The following is an 18,415-nucleotide window of genomic DNA, read 5'->3' as shown; positions in this document are numbered from 1 at the left end:
CGTGACCTCTCATCTCCAACTGGATTGACGAAAATTGGTCCATGTTAACACAACCAATGTAAGATAGAGTGTTTACTTTAGATGTTTCATCTGTAAATATCAGTGATACTCCAAACCAAGCATCTCAGCATTTTCACCCACCAGCAGGAGAAAACAACTTTAAATTTAGTTAAAAAGGCATGTAAGACTTCAAGCCATGCTGCGCAGGTCGATCGGCACATACAACGTACCGCGAGAGTGGTTCAAAATTGCAGCTCTCGCGGTACTTTAAAGTCATGCGCCGATCAGTCTGCGTAGAGCCCACTAATATAGATCAGTGGCTATCACGTTATTCTTTTGTTAGGGGCCATTTTCACATAAGATGGAAAGGCATGTCTAATTTAATATAATGCCTGTCATTAATCATATTGACTAAACATCTTATACTCGAAGGAAAGTTATTACCATTTCATTAGTTAATACCATACAAGATAATTGAGGTGTTTATAATCAGGGTGCGATTTGCTGGGGGGGATGCGTGGGATTTCCCCCTTTCTGGTCAATGTATCCCTGCCTCTGCTTAATAATTTTTATCCCCGGTGGGGATAAATTTATCCCCCCCTCAAAGTGATCAGTGCTACTACACTAGTGGCGAGACGGATCACAAAACTTATCACGGATCCGTGGTTTGAATAAAGTCAATTTTGTTTTAAAATGCGCTGCTTTGGCTGGCTCTGATACAGCTGCCGCGCAGCCTCTCTGTATTCACCACTCTGAAGACTTGCTCAATGTCCCGCCCACGGCGCTACCTGATTGGTTACAGACCCGGTTACACCTCACGAGTAAAAGCCTATCAACACATGCGAGATGGTTATGGAGCTGTGTGTCGAAACGGTAGCCTGGTTAGCCAGACCTACATCACGATGTAAGGTCTGGCAACTCTTCACACAAACGGCTCAATGCAAGGGGCGGGATATAAGGTTGTCCCTCAAAATGCCTCTGCACGCAATAGGATAGCGCTATGACGGATCAGAGCAACGAAGAAGGTGACGTAGTTACCGTAACCAGTCGGCAAAACTCCAAACACATCTTTCTTGCTTAAAAAGGACTTCAGTAGGGTTATTTGCTCTTCTCTCAAAGAAAAACATAAGTCTAAGTCCTCCAGAGTCGCGGCCAAAGCCGCTTCAAAAGAAAGCTGTTCGCCAGCAGCAGCAGCAGCCATTCAAGTAGGAACCGTTGCAGCTCTGTCGTCATCATGTTAAGCCCGCCCCACAGACGCTACACACGATGTGATTGGCCTGACCAAATTTTGGTTTTTGGAGCTGTTAAGTGTATTGTGAGTGCCTAGACTAAACCCTGGCAGCAAATATATTTTGCGGCCGCTAGGGTGCGTCTAGATTTCTAGGCTATCGAAACGGTGGAAGGCAGCATATTCATCCGCATATTAATAAAGCGAGAATAAACATCACAATCTGATAATCTGTTTATGATGACAAGCAGAGTAAGTGTCCCAGTCACACCACTGAGAATGGCAGAAGTGACACATGATAAATGCCGATGAGGCGTTTAGCGAGGCGCGGGCGCGTCCAGTTTGCGCAAATGAGGCTAATTGACATAATGCATCTGTCTTTTCTATCATTTCACTGTAGCTCAGCATTGCGGTGTAAAGTTAATGTTATTACTTTAAAAGCAGCAGTAAAGCTGTTTCTACTGTTATGGTTTAACTTTGCAATCAATACATTGTTCATATATGTTTAAGTTGACACTACGTTGTGCCATACAGTTTTGCCATTCAAGATTTAATTCTTGCGTGTTTTTTCGTTGTGCATGATCACAGTTCATATGTGTGGGGAAAGATAAACTATTAGTGTAAAAATATTGCGTTAGGCTGCTTCATGAGTTAAGAATTTTTTTACAATTCCTGCAAATGCAGTGATGAAGTTAATGTTCTCATGATTTATTTTTATGAATTAAAATGTTTTGAAATGTGCTGTGAACAGACGCATTATGTCAAGAATGATAAAAAATCGTCAATAAGCTCCAAGGCCGCCTTAATGCACGGGCTTACCTGGGCTGAAGCCCAGGGGCCTTCCAAGTTCAGGGGCCTCCCAAGTTCACGTTCATATTGTTTTGTAACTTGTCAGGTTATCTGTCAATCACTCTAACTGCACGTTACATGGCTGCTGATTGGTCCGTGGTAACCGTGAAATAAAATATCAGACGTAACAGATTTTTCTATTCCGCGTAATGTAATTAAGTGCGCGTTGTCAACTTGGCATTCCTGCATGTTAGACTGAGTGTGACAGAGAAACGGGAAATAATCCACCATCAAATGAAAGAGTAATTTCTAAAATTTCATAATAAGCACTAATGAGGTGCAGGTCTCTCTCTTTCGCGCGCGCGCTCGCTCTCTCTCTCTGTGCTCGTACAGCTGCGTCTCTGGCATGCAGAAGTCTCTTCAACTCTGCGCAAGATACTGTGCCGCCAAATACAGAAAGGAGTTCCCGAACATATTAATGCTGCTCGTTGTAAAGTTTAAGTTTACTCGCGTTTATATCAGTGACGCGTGCGCAGCTGGAGCAATGTAGTTTGACGCGATGTAAGCTCACAGTACACACATCTGTTGGTTTAGAAAGACGACGCAACGGTAAATGTGCAAGTCAAAGCGCGACAAGACCATCTCAAATGATCATCCCCTGAACGCACCATTCATATTTATAATGTCCTTATCTAAAGATCTTATATACAGGTATGTTCCCTGTCTGTTTTGTGCATATTCATACGTGTTCGTTTTACATACTAAATACAATGCATACTATATCTTCAATGGCCTACAAAATAAATAACTGATTAATAAACAAGATTCTGTCTATAAAGACTTATCTTTTGATAACATTAATGCATTTTCACTTTAAAACTAACTTTAACTTCTTATATTTTTATGGTGAGCATTTAGTTAGTGTGCAATTTTCTGCAAATTTGTATATTCCAAAAAACTATAATAAACATAAAGATATATAAACATATACATTTTGGTTTTATTTTCACCACAAGTTGCTGTGTGTGGTTGTTAAATAAAGTGTCTTGTGTTTATGCTCAAGTGGGCTCAGTGATATGTTAATAATGATATTATGGTGTTTTCTGGGCAAAGAGGGAAAACTCACTGTTGTATGTATTGAAAGAAACTAATGCATTTTGTGATGAAGATTACCTAGATATTACACTTTTTTTTTTAAATGAGACTATAAATTGAGGGGATGGGGGGCCTCCAAAACCTCTCAGCCCCAGGGCCTCACATTAGGTTAAGGCGGCCCTGATAAGCTCATAATTTGCGCTAAAATAGTCTAAATGTTTAGTTTAAAACCATTTTAAAAAGCTGGTTATTTTGATGTTTCTGCGCAAGTTCAGCAGACAGTGAGGTTCGGGTTTGTTCCGATCAGAGCTCGTGAGCGGAGAGCGCATTTCTGAATATTAGAAATATTTTAATTAGAAATATATATAAAAAAAATATATTATAATGGATTTTTGTTAGGTCGGACAATGATTACCAAATTTCTCTCTCATATTGCTCTTCATAACCACTGAAAACAGTCAAAAAAGTAAAAACTGGTGGTGGGTTCAAAATAACTCATGACGAAATATGGTGAGTACCCACCGTCGCCGAAATCGACGCCTCTGAAAACATCCCCCCCTCTGTTTTTTTCACAAATCGCACCCTGTTTATAATGACTAAAACACAGCCGGGCCACATCTAAAATGGCAGGTATAAACCTCTATGGTATAAACACAGCATTGACTAGAGTGACTGCAATCAGCTCCGGTGGCCGTGTAGGCCATACACACCGCAGATGTGTGTGAGGTGAACTGCACCGCACAGGAACCGCAGTTGCAGCACAAATAAGAAAACATTTATTTGTTTAATACAAGTGAATTTCTTTGTTCTATTGTTTTTTATAAATGAACTACAAAATAAGCATTTGTTTTAATGTAAAATCAAAAGATCTTTTATTTATTTGTGTTATAAAATGTAGCCTATGTAGTCCATCCTATTCATTTGGTTAAAAAAAGTATGTTTACTATACACGCAATGCACCTGTGTGCTCTAATGAGCACTACCTGAAGAAACAGAGAAAGTGAGAGAACAGAGATTCCATAACAAATATACTCCATTTCAGGTCTCACACATTGTTTTAAAAAAATTCAAAAACAATATGCAACATTTTGTTAATAACGTAGGATTTTATTAATCATTTTCATTCCAAGAAAGGATAAGGTCTAAGTTTAAAAATGCTACAAATATAGTCATATTATAGTCACATTCCAAATATGGGTTATCATAGGCCTACTTGACAATAATGTCACTTGTACTTTACTGTAATGCATCTGTTTAAAAGAAAAACGATATAAGGCCTGTATGTGCCATCTTGAGGAAGACAATATATTGCACTCTCCTGTGGATTTCAGTGTGTGAATCTTCGAATTACTGTGTGTGCATCTGGATTTATTGTGTGCATTTGTGGGAGGTTTTGATACTGTTTTCACTCCATTGTTTTTAGAGTACATCTGTAGGATTTAATTGCTAACAGAAAGGTGATGGATATTAGCCAGTGTGTCACTATTTGATTTGTTTGATTAGAAGGTAAAGACAAATAAAAGATCTGCACTACATTATTTCACAGCTGTGTCACGAGCTGAGTCCAACTGTCAGCGGCCATCAATAGTCAACATTAAAGTTCATAATGTATTAGTCATATCGAATTACTAACAACAACATTAGCCTACTATAAACTTATTTTAATGAAGTAACCAGAAATTATCGAAAACTTACCTCATAATTTCCCACAGAAACGAAAACTGTCTTCTGAGGAGAACATCAGTTAAATCCAGAATGCCCGCTGTTTGAACTCATGAGGCGCGTGCCCACAAATAATAGGTGGGTTCGACTTCCTGCGGCGCTGCAAGAACCGACACGCCGATGACGTCGAAGTACCGCGAGAGCGATTCAAAATTAGACTTCTACGGGAGATTTCTCGACTCGCTCTCGCGGTACGTTGACGTCATTCCCCTGTCGGTTCTCGCAGCACCCCATGAAGTCGAACAAGCCTAATAAAACATAAATACCATATGTAAAAACAAAATAAAGATGGGAAAGAAGTTGGAGCGTCCAGACGGAACCGAAAATGACTCAATTAGAACTCGTTCAACATGAAATATTTTTTTTTATTAAAATAAACAGAAATATTGGACAGACTCTTATAAAAATTAATTATGGTTTTATTATAGTAAAAGTGTAGTAGCCATGGTTTTTGATTTAACAACAACAATAAACATCAAAAGGAAAATATTTGCTAAGATAATAGCAACAAATAATAATAATTTTAAATATGATAATTTTAATATTATTTATTTTAATAATTATTATTATTACTATGATTAATGGCAAAATAATGGGGGCTAGCTAGAGAATATGGGGCCTGGGTGGGCAGTTAGTTAATCCATATAATAATGTTAACACTTTACAACAATGTACAACTTTACTGTAAAGTGTTACAAATTATTTTATTCAAAAACGTCTCAGCATCTGTCATAGATCTGCCTATTACAAGAAGTGAAACAAAAAGTCCTGGTGTCCAATACAAAGAACATCAAATAAAAGTTGTGTTTCGTTTCGTAAGGGTCAGAATTATTTTACATTTCTGAAATACTGCTAAATTTGTAGTCTAGACTCTCATGTTGAAAGAACAATTAATGATTATCAAGACAACATATTATGTGCAAATAAAGTTTTTCTTACTACCCTTGATGCCATAAAATGTGAAAATTGCAATTGTCATTATTTTGAAAAGATTGTGTGCTCTCTAAGACCTGTCCCCACAAATAATGGTATTACTAGAAAGCCCAGGATGTCCTCTTCACAGGACAGTAGAAGTCAAATAGATTGAACAAATTGTGCTTGACTTAGAGGTCTGAAGCTCAAGTCCACTACAAAGGACAAAAATGAATTGTTGGGTGTCAGGAGGCTATATTGATATTTATTAATTATTACCATTTAACAGTAATTTATGGTAACGCCACCAAATGTAGAAAAGTTAAAGTACAGTGTTTTTTTTTACTATAAATGTACCCATCCTTAAATATACTCTTAAAAGTACTAGTTACCAAAAATATTTACTCAAGTAAATGTAACGAAGTAAATGTAATCCGTTGCTACCCACATCTGATGTCAATATGCACAGCTGATAACCATAGGCCTACATAGATCTGAATTATTCTTATATGGCTTAAATGGTTTTAATATTTGTTTGTTTACCCCAAATTAACCAAAGTTAATATTCAAGTTATTTACAATAATCCACTTTATTTATATAAACTGGTTTATGCATTTGTTAAATGTCTAAGTGTTTAAACATAATGAATAAAATGTCACTCAAAAAATGTGTGTGTGTGTGTGTGTGTGTGTGCTTCAGAATTCAAATGAATCTAAGTCAAATCAATAATTTCATTAAACAGGCCAAGACACTAAATGTAATGATGAGAGTAGGCAGCAGATTCAAGTGCAGGTAAGGTTTATTATAACAAAATAAAACAAGATAATCCAAACGGATCATAACAGAAACAACATCACAGTACTCCACAAAGGACAACAGAAACACAAGGGCAATATATACTGGGTAACTAGGAAACAAGACACACCTAGGGAGACAATCAGACATGGACCAATACAACAAAAGAACTACAAAAGACTACAAACATGGCAGACAACAACAAGACTTCAAAAAAAGAGACATGGACAGGGGAAACACAAGACAGGACTGTTACACTAAACCCACCTGTTAGGTACTGTAGATATTTAGGGGTGATTTCTTGGATAGGTCTCAGTCTCAGACTACAATGCATGTTTGAGCTGCCTTCATTTAAAAACCTCTTGTATTGACACATCTTAACATATATCAGTGCCATTGTTTTGTCTCAAGATGCACAACAGTATAGTTATTTTGTATGGTATGTTTGTAAAAACTACTTAAATGTCTTAATACAACTAAGACCTAGTCCTGGATTAATCTAAACCCTCTCCGGAAAACTCCCCCTTTATCAAATAAAATGTTCTGATATGTAGTTAGGTGACAAAAATATGTCCAAAACTAAAATAGAAATGATACATTTTTAGTAAAAACTTTGAATTAAACTGTGTCGAAGTTTATACAGTATTGAGGTTTGTGAGATCACTGAACAGTGTTAGACTTTTAGGGGCAGTTTCCTGGAAAGCGTTTAGACTAGGTTTAGTTATATTAGGACATTTAAATAGTTAAAAAAAAACAAAAAACAATTCTGGTGTGCATCTTGACACAAAACAATAGCACTTATATATGTTGAGATATGTCAGAACAAAAATATGCATTTTAGTCTGGGACTAGGATAAACCGACCTGTTGTGTTCCTATATCAGATGTAGTTGAGCTGTGATTTTGGGGTGTAGTTGTGGTCAGAGACAGATGGATCCTCCCATTGTGTTTCTGCATCACAGTTCAGGAGCATGTGGACGTCTCATCCTCACAGTTGTCCACTGCTTCACTTACGCACACCGATGCATCTGTGAAAATAATATAAACATAAACATATTTTTACATTAAAATACTTCATGATAATTAATATATGATGGCACCCATACTTAAACAGAACAGAGAGATGCATTTAAAACAAGACAACACCAGTGTTAATTAATAACTCATCATCAATATCTTAATATCTTTATGCGTCCGAAAGTAGAAATCCCTCTCAGACGAAAGTACGATGGCAAAATGAATGCAATGCCGTCACATTCATCAGCGACAGATCCTGGGATGCAAAGTTGAAGGGTTTGATCATCACAGATTTCATTGCTTCTGGTTGATGGCTGCAGTCATCATTGAGCATCACACTGAACCGGAGCTGAGTCTGGAAACAAAAGCATGAGACATGCAGACAAAACAAACTGATGTTAGATTGGAGGCTGCTGATATATAATGTACAAGTTTTACAGTAAGATAGATGTGTGTTTGGTTCAGGTCAAGCTCACTATTGAAGCATAAACTTGTTTAGGTAATAAATCAGGTGAACGCTTGGTTAAACAGACGAGTCTCGATCTGACTAATCAAATGTGTCTGACTCCCTAACAAAGGAAGGTCATTCAATACAGATAAAACAATGTACAAAATAAACATTTAAAACTAATGCATATAAATCACCTAACAAAACGTGTAAAAAAAATTCACTGTGTAACACTCCTTCCTTTCTTTCTTTGAATCTTCTTCATTGCTGGAGGTATACAGTTATATACAGTTATACAGCTGTCTGTCTGTGGCCATTTGGGAACGATGGGGAAGAAACCCTGCAACTCATGACCTCCTCTTTTGTGTTTTTTACCGTGTTGAATTGTATACCTGTATTTTAAGCTTGTACACTGTACTCATCTGTAATCTATCCTGTTTACTGTTACTATTATAGAAGAATGGAGAAGTCAAATTTTTTAACATTTACATTTTTCTAATTTATAAATTTACACATATTCATATCACAGCATCCTCCACAGATTACTCTTATAAACATGGAGAGGACAAAGCTGTGACAGACTTCCCCTATCACCTCGATTATAAAGCTCTCATTTTTGGTTAACTAAGCCTGGTCCCCGGAGAGGTTTTAACATTTAAATCTGTATCCTGACAACAACTACAGGATGAGATTTTAAGATTCAAATAGATCAAAGAAAAGTATTAACAATAAAATCCAGCTAACTGAGTAATCAAAGTATTAAAAACAAACCCAGTTAAATACTTGTTAACCAATAATCTCAAGTTTCAGGTATGTACAAAATATTTAATTTGTATTTCAGGATGGGGGGGGTTGGTTCATTGAAGCCTGCTTCATTTTTCGGTGGGGTCTGATCCTGCCGAGGGGGCGGGATCTGGTCCTGCCGAGGGGGCGGGGTCTGGTCCTGCCGAGGCGGCGGGGTCTGGACTAGCTGAGAGGTTAAAAAATAGAGAGAGATTTAATGCATGCATATAACACAACAATTCACAAAAAAATTTGTTAAAACAAACAGATATTTAATACATGCACATTACATTACTTCTTAACTTAAAATTGGCACTAGTTATGATCAGAGCTAGGGTACATTTCTACCTGAGCGACCAGCGGGCAAGAGCTAGACCTGCCGAACGGTCAGGGTCTGGACCTGCCGTACGGTTGGGGTCTGGTCCTGCCGAGGGGGCGGGATCTGGTCCTGCCGGAGGGGCGGGGTCTGGACTAGCTGAGAGGTTACAAAACAAACAGATATTTAATACATGCACATTAAATTACTTTTTAACTTAAAATTGGCACTAGTTATGATCAGAGCTAGGGTACATTTCTACCTGTGAGACCAGCGGGAAAGAGCTAGACCTGCCGGGCGGCAGGGGTCTGGACCTGCCATACGGTCGGGGTCTAGTCCTGCCGAACGGTCCGGGTCTGGTCCTACCGAACTGTCCGGTCTGGTCCTGCCAAACTGTCAGGGTCTGGACCTGCCGAGCAGGCGAGGTCTGGTCCTGCCGAGGGGGCGGGATCTGGTCCTGCCGAGGGGGCGGGATCTGGTCCTGCCGAGGAGGCGGGATCTGGTCCTACCGAGGGGGCGGGATCTGGTCCTGCCGAGGGGGCGGGATCTGGTCCTGCCGGAGGGGCGGGGTCTGGACTAGCTGAGAGGTTAAAAAACAGACAGAGATTTAATGCATGCATATAACACACCAATTCACAAATAAAATTTGTTAAAACGCATTAAATTACTTCTTAACTTAAAATTGGCACTAGTTATGATCAGAGCTATGGTAAATTTCCACCTGTGCGACCAGCGGGCAAGAGCTAGACCTGCCGTACGGTTGGGGTCTGGTCCTGCCGAATGGTCGGGGTCTGGACCTGCCGAGGGGGCGGGATCTGGTCCTGCCGAGGGGGCGGGATCTGGTCCTGCCGGAGGGGCGGGGTCTGGACTAGCTGAGAGGTTAAAAAACAGACAGAGATTTAATGCATGCATATAACACAACAATTCACAAATAAAATTAGTTAAAACGCATTAAATTACTTCTTAACTTGAAATTGGCACTAGTTATGATCAGAGCTATGGTAAATTTCTACCTGTGCGACCAGCGGGCAAGGGCTAGACCTGCCGTACGGTTGGGGTCTGGTCCTGCCGAATGGTCGGGGTCTGGTCCTGCCGAACGGTCGGGTCTGGTCCTGCCAAATGGTTGGGGTCTGGACCTGCCGAGCGGGCGGGGTCTGGACCTGCCGAGGGGGCGGGATCTGGACCTGCCGAGGGGGCGGGATCTGGTCCTGCCGAGGGGGCGGGATCTGGTCCTGCCGAGGGGGCGGGATCTGGTCCTGCTGAGGGGGCGGGATCTGGTCCTGCCGGAGGGGCGGGGTCTGGACTAGCTGAGAGGTTAAAAAACAGAGAGAGATTTAATGCATGCATATAACACAACAATTCACAAAAAAAATTGTTAAAACAAACAAATATTTAATACATGCACAATAAATTGCTTCTTAACTTAAAATTGGCACTAGTTATGATCAGAGCTATGGTAAATTTCTACCTGTGCGACCAGCGGGCAAGAGCTAGACCTGCCGAACGGTCAGGGTCTGGACCTGCCGTACGGTTGGGGTCTGGTCCTACCGAATGGTCGGGGTCTGGTCCTGCCGAACGGTCGGGTCTGGTCCTGCCAAATGGTCGGGGTCTGGACCTGCCGAGCAGGCGGGGTCTGGACCTGCCGAGGGGGCGGGATCTGGTCCTGCCGAGGGGGCGGGATCTGGTCCTGCCGGAGGGGCGGGGTCTGGACTAGCTGAGAGGTAAAAAAACAGACAGAGATTTAATGCATGCATATAACACAACAATTCACAAAAAAATTTGTTAAAACAAACAAATATTTAATACATGCACATTAAATTACTTCTTAACTTAAAATTGGCACTAGTTATGATCAGAGCTAGGGTACATTTCTACCTGTGAGACCAGCGGGAAAGAGCTAGACCTGCCGGGCGGCAGGGGTCTGGACCTGCCGTACGGTCGGGGTCTAGTTCTGCCGAACGGTCCGGGTCTGGTCCTACCGAACTGTCCGGTCTGGTCCTGCCAAACGGTCAGGGTCTGGACCTGCCGAGCGGGCGAGGTCTGGTCCTGCCGAGGGGGCGGGATCTGGTCCTGCCGAGAGGGCGGGATCTGGTCCTGCCGAGGGGGCGGGAGCTGGTCCTGCCGAGGGGGCGGGATCTGGTCCTGCCGAGGGGGCGGGAGCTGGTCCTGCCGAGGGGGCGGGATCTGGTCCCACCGGAGGGGCGGGGTCTGGACTAGCTGAGAGGTAAAAAAACAGACAGAGATTTAATGCATGCATATAACACAACAATTCACAAAAAAATTTGTTAAAACAAACAAATATTTAATACATGCACATTAAATTACTTCTTAACTTAAAATTGGCACTAGTTATGATCAGAGCTAGGGTACATTTCTACCTGTGAGACCAGCGGGAAAGAGCTAGACCTGCCGGGCGGCAGGGGTCTGGACCTGCCGTACGGTCGGGGTCTAGTTCTGCCGAACGGTCCGGGTCTGGTCCTACCGAACTGTCCGGTCTGGTCCTGCCAAACGGTCAGGGTCTGGACCTGCCGAGCGGGCGAGGTCTGGTCCTGCCGAGGGGGCGGGATCTGGTCCTGCCGAGAGGGCGGGATCTGGTCCTGCCGAGGGGGCGGGATCTGGTCCCACCGGAGGGGCGGGGTCTGGACTAGCTGAGAGGTTAAAAAACAGACAGAGATTTAATGCATGCATATAACACAACAATTCACAAAAAAATTTGTTAAAACAAACAGATATTTAATACATGCACATTAAATTACTTCTTAACTTAAAATTGGCACTAGTTATGATCAGAGCTAGGGTACATTTCTACCTGTGAGACCAGCGGGAAAGAGCTAGACCTGCCGGGCGGCAGGGGTCTGGACCTGCCGTACGATCGGGGTCTAGTCCTGCCTAACGGTCCGGGTCTGGTCCTACCGAACTGTCCGGTCTGGTCCTGCCAAACGGTCAGGGTCTGGACCTGCCGAGCGGGCGAGGTCTGGTCCTGCCGAGCGGGCGAGGTCTGGTCCTGCCGAGGAGGCGGGATATGGTCCTGCCGAGGGGGCGGGATCTGGTCCTGCCGAGGGGGCGGGATCTGGTCCTGCCGGAGGGGCGGGGTCTGGTCCTGCCGAGGGGGCGGGAGCTGGTCCTGCCGAGGGGGCGGGATCTGGTCCCACCGGAGGGGCGGGGTCTGGACTAGCTGAGAGGTTAAAAAACAGACAGAGATTTAATGCATGCATATAACACAACAATTCACAAAAAAATTTGTTAAAACAAACAGATATTTAATACATGCACATTAAATTACTTCTTAACTTAAAATTGGCACTAGTTATGATCAGAGCTAGGGTACATTTCTACCTGTGAGACCAGCGGGAAAGAGCTAGACCTGCCGGGCGGCAGGGGTCTGGACCTGCCGTACGGTCGGGGTCTAGTCCTGCCTAACGGTCCGGGTCTGGTCCTACCGAACTGTCCGGTCTGGTCCTGCCAAACGGTCAGGGTCTGGACCTGCCGAGCGGGCGAGGTCTGGTCCTGCCGAGCGGGCGAGGTCTGGTCCTGCCGAGGAGGCGGGATATGGTCCTGCCGAGGGGGCGGGATCTGGTCCTGCCGAGGGGGCGGGATCTGGTCCTGCCGGAGGGGCGGGGTCTGGACTAGCTGAGAGGTTAAAAAACAGACAGAGATTTAATGCATGCATATTACACAACAATTCGCAAAAAATTTGTTAAAACAAACAGATATTTAATACATGCACATTAAATTACTTCTTAATTTAAAATTGGCACTAGTTATGATCAGAGCTAGGGTACATTTCTACCTGCGAGACCAGCGGGAAAGAGCTAGACCTGCCGGGCGGCAGGGGTCTGGACCTGCCGTACGGTCGGGGTCTAGTCCTGCCGAACGGTCCGGGTCTGGTCCTACCAAACTGTCCGGTCTGGTCCTGCCGAGCGGGCGGGGTCTGGACCTGCCGAGCGGCCGGGGTCTGGACCTGCCGAGCGGGCGGGGTCTGGACCTGCCGAGCGGGCGGGGTCTGGACTAGCTGAGAGGTTAAAAAACAGACAGAGATTTAATGCATGCATATAACACAACAATTCAAATATAAATTGACATAAGTTAAAACAAACAGATATTTAATACATGAACATTAAATTACTTCTTAACTTAAAATTGACACTAGTTATGATCAGAGCTATGGTAAATTTCTACCTGTGAGACAGCAAAGGGCTGCCGAACGGTCGGGGTCTGGTCCTGCCGAACGGTCCGAGGCTGGTCCTGCAGAGCGTGCGCGACATGCTCCTCACATGTAGGCCAGCCCAGAGGACGCACAACCTGGACAGGTCTGTGCTGTAAATAAAAGGAAACAGGAAAAATGCATTTAGACCACTTAAAATTAGCACTAGTTATGATCAAAGCTCAGGTAAATTTCTACCAGTGAGACACCAGCGATCGGTGTAGGCAGGAACCGCCGAGGAGGCAAGAACTGGACCTGCTGAGCCGGTGCGACACAACCCTCAAGTGTGGACCGGCCCAGAGGAGCCACAACCTGGACAGGTTTCTGCTGTAAATAAAAAAACAGGAAAAAATGCATGTAGACCACTTACAATTGGCATTAGTCATGATCAGAGCTCTTGGTAGATGTTAAAACAAACAGAGATTTAATACATGCACATTAAATTACTTAACTAAAAATTGACACTAGTTATGATCAGAGCTGTGGTAAATTTCTACCTGTGAGACAGCAGCGGGCTGGTCCTGCCGGGCGGGCGGGGTCCGGTCCTGCCGGGCGGGCGGGGTCCGGTCCTGCCGAGCCGGCGGGGTCCGGTCCTGCCGAGCCGGCGGGGTCCGGTCCTGCCGTGCCGGCGGGGTCCGGTCCTGCCGAGCCGGCGGGGTCCGGTCCTGCAGAGCGGGCGCGACATGACCCTCGCGTGTAGGCCAGCCCAGAGGACGCACAACCTGAACAGGTCGGTCCTTCCCTCTGCTTGTAAATCTAGGCTGTAAATAAAAGGAAATAGGAAAAAATGCATGTAGACTACTTAAAATTGGCATTAGTTATGATCAAAGCTCTAGTAAAACTCTACCAGTGAGACACAAGCAATATATGTAGCCCGTAGCTGCAGAGCGGGCGAGGGCTGGACCTGCTGAGCCGGTGCGACACGACCCCAACGTGTACGCCGGCCCAGAGGATGCACAACCTGGACAGGTTTCTGCTGTAAATAAAAAAAAAAGTAAAAAAATGCATGTAGACTACTTAAAATTGTCATTAGTCATGAATAGAGCTCTGGTAAAACTCTAACCTGTGACACAACCACAGACAGACTCCTGCCAGGTTCCAGGGCCCGAGGACGCTCAGGCTGTGCAGAAGCTGATAAGATTTTAAAAACAATTGTGCATATAAGAAAAACTGATAGCACTGCTTGGAAATTGAAATTCATTTTTTTATAACTTACAGATTTCCTCTGACAGAAGAGGTCTGGGGGTATCCTGCTCTAAGGCTCTACTACCTACAGTAGGAGCAGCAGGATGACCTCGACGTCGCTGGGGAACCAAGGAAGGTAGCGGGAAGGGATGTACGGGTCTATAAATAAACATTGAATTATTCAAGGACTACACAACTGCGGTTTACATATTTGTTTTAATAAACATGGCTAAAACAAAAATGGCAAATGATTAATTAAAACAAAAGGTTAATAGCTGAACTCACGAAACGTTAGATCTGCGTGTGCAACGTCTAACGATCACTTCCACCTCCTCATACCTCTCTCTGACAGTCCGCTGTAAATATAACAAACTGAGACTTAACAAATGATCATTAAACTACTTTTTAGCTTGAAATTGGCTTTAGGTATGATCAAATTTGAACCTGTGCGATGTCAGCAGAGCGTATCCTGCCAGGGCCCAGACAACGGAGGAGAAGCTTAGGGTATACAGAACCTGATAAGCAAGAACAAAAATTACAAGTTTAAGAACAATTGTAAAGTCCTTAAATGTAAATAAATATTTATCCAAAAATTTCAAAACTTACGTATTCCCCTAGCTTGATAATTGGTGGAGACGTAACGGGACTCAACTAAAGATCGATCATTTCGAGCATGCAACGGCCTTGGTGTAAACTCCTCAAAAAGTGTACCACTTGGCTGTAAATGCAACAAACAGAGAATTAATACATGCATTTTACTACTTTGTAACTTGGCACTAGTTATGATCAGGGCTTTGGTAAACTCTAACCTGTGAAGCACAAGTGGGACACATTTGAGGAGTCACTCCCAGAGGTCGTGCAGTACTCCAAAATGAAGGTCTGTAAATACAAAGAAAAAACAAACGTTTCCTTCAGCACTCATCTAAATCATTACAAGCCCACTGACATTATAACACAGGGGTACCAAAACTCGGTTGTGGAGGGTAGGTATCCTGCAGAGTTTAGCTCCAACCCTAATCAAACACATCTTAATAAGCATACTAACTAGAAACTGAGGCGAGTTGGAGCTAAACCCTGCTGGAGACCGCCCTCCAGGACCGAGTTTGGGTACCCCTGCATTAACAAGTTCATGAATTTCAACCGATTCTTTATATTATTTACTGTGAATGTTTTATGTTACCTTTTAGTGAGACAGCCGCTTACTGTCACAGACATCCGCTCTGAAAACCTCAGGAGAGGTCTTCGGGGTTGGGCATCTGGACCTGTATTTGAAAAGCACTTCATAAGTTTTACAGTACAAGAGTAAAGGAAAACAACAAGATTGTTCTTTCTTCCTGTATATTATCCAGAAGAGTCCAAATGAGATTCAGTCAGGTGAAAAAGAACATGCAATGTCAACAACATTAACAACAGGGTTTTAGAGTCAATATCACTATAAAGTGCCTTTTGCTGTCCTCATCAGAGTCATCATGAATATAATCCAGCATAATGAAATTCTGAGGTTTTATTATAAATGGCCAAACATTTACGAAATTGCTGTCCACACTGTCATTTTGGGGTAATGTAGCTTAAATAATTCTAGTTGCTAATGATATAATATATCTGAGGGGAGTCTAAAACAAAATGATAAAACACAAATAAATTATAGCATAAGCATGAGTCTGTAGCATGCCCTGACTAAAATGAGATTAAATTATTGTCTGAAGAAATACATTCACCATAGTTGTATGACCAAATATAATCAACTATCATTTTTAACAAGTGTTTGGGTTATAAATAAACTTAAATAAACAAAAAACAAATAAAACAGCATTTCTATAATAAAGAACACATTTTAATGTCACCAGTACTGAAAAAAGACACAATAATTAATGAACTGATACACACGTTTATATTAATTCAATTCCCATTCAGACAAGTTACACAGTTAAAACCAGTCAGCCTGACTAGCTTAAAACAGATAAAACCAGTCTGACCAGCTTAAACCAGCTAAGACCAGCAAGCATGACTACCGAAGACCAGCCTGACAAGCTTAAGACAGCATGAAGAGCTAAAACCAGCCTCGCCAGCTAAGACCAGCCATCATGACCAACTAAAAAAAGTGTTCAAAACCCCTCTTAAACCAGCATGATAAACCAGCTATGACCAGGCTGGGAGACCAGCTAAAACCATCCTGACCCGCTAAAAAAAGTGCATTTCTAACAGCCTAAGGTCTCCTTAATACAAAACACATGAAGTTAAATGGAAAAACTTAGATTGTGCAGTCTCAAAGGCACTTTATAATGATATTGACCCTTTATATGAACTGTCAAGTTTTTAAGGTAGTAGCAAAAAACTTATCTGGGAAAAAACTGAAAATGAAATCAAATTGTTTGGGTTATAAATAGACTTGTTACAGAGAATACAAATAAAACAAACACTGCATTTCTATAATGAACAACAATACAATACAAATACAAAACAAAAATCACAATATCTTAATAATCTGATACACAAGTTTATATTCATTTAATTTCCATTCAGACCAGTCACACAGCTAAAACCAGCCAGCCTGACTAGTTTAAAACAGCTTAATCCAGCTAAGACCAGCCATCCTGACCAACTAAAACCAGCCCAAAAAGTGGTCAAAACACCTCTTAAACAAGGATGATAAACCAGATATGACAGTACTGTATAGTTAATAACAGAAGAAATTAGTTTACTTACAGATCTCCAGCGCGGTGCCAGGTGTCGAAACGGGGCAGTCAACACGATGAACCGGGTTCACCTCGGACCCCACAGCGAGCATCGTTGGACTCTCGCTATGAGGTCCGAAGACTCCCTCCGGTTCACCGAGTGGCTGCCCGTTGGCGCTTGCCTCGGGCCGCGCGACCCGAAAACAGCGCAAGATCGAATGAAAGAAACTACAGAGACCAAAAAAGACCCGCGCGATCAGCCGGCCAAAGAATGGCTGACTGACCGCAGCGGCCCTATTTGGTCCTCGATAATTCCTCTTCTTCATTTCAAAAAAAGTCGCTATCCAAAGACAACAAAACCTGCACAAGTGCACTCCTAACAACAAACCCACGAAACTATGGTAACTTGCGCGGGCTTATATAGGGACCTGAGAGTGACGAAATAATCACCCAAGCGCTCTGTCAGAGTTCTGTACGTGACATCACAATGTGCACCCTAATAACGCTGTGCAGGTTAATTAAGGAGTGTGACAAACTACTTACCACAATAAAATACAAACAAGGGCAGAGCTGACCTCAATGCTTAACTCATTTCATTTTTTACACTCATTTCTTGTTTACTGTATTGAACACAAACAAAAAGTTTGAAAAAAATATATCTAATGCATATAATTTGCCACAGTTTTTAAGAGTTTGGTTTTTATTTTGCATGCACAAAATGTAATTATCATATACCCTATATCATATCACGTGTAATGCAAAAACATGGAATCAGGCCCTTATGTAGATGCATTTAGTCCAGTTTCACTTGCATATTTTGCAGTAATACGTAAGAGGGGGCACCTGCAAATGCGTTTTGCTTTAAGTGCAGAATAATAAAACACATAAAGATACTCAAAGAAAGTACCTTGTACACGGAAGGGTCTTCATAATCATTTTAACGAATACACTGTAACCAATAATGCACAGCAGTCTCTGCACTGTTCTCTAATAGATGTCTATATAGATGAAGTAACCTTATACAAATGTGGAAACACATTATACATGTATTTATTTAATCAGGCATTATCCAGAATCACAGCATGAATTGTTCAGACAAGTTTGTTTACCAAATTATATTTATGAAACCTGTGTGCTGACTGTTCATTACATCCAGAGCCCACTATACTGCAAAGCTATGACATTTACCAACTGTTCATTTTATCACAGCACAAGACCCAGGGCTCATCATGACATTTTACATTTT

Source organism: Paramisgurnus dabryanus, chromosome 20, assembly GCF_030506205.2.
Source record: "Paramisgurnus dabryanus chromosome 20, PD_genome_1.1, whole genome shotgun sequence".
Lineage (NCBI taxonomy): Eukaryota > Metazoa > Chordata > Actinopteri > Cypriniformes > Cobitidae > Paramisgurnus > Paramisgurnus dabryanus.
Note: the sequence above shows the minus strand (reverse complement) of the source record.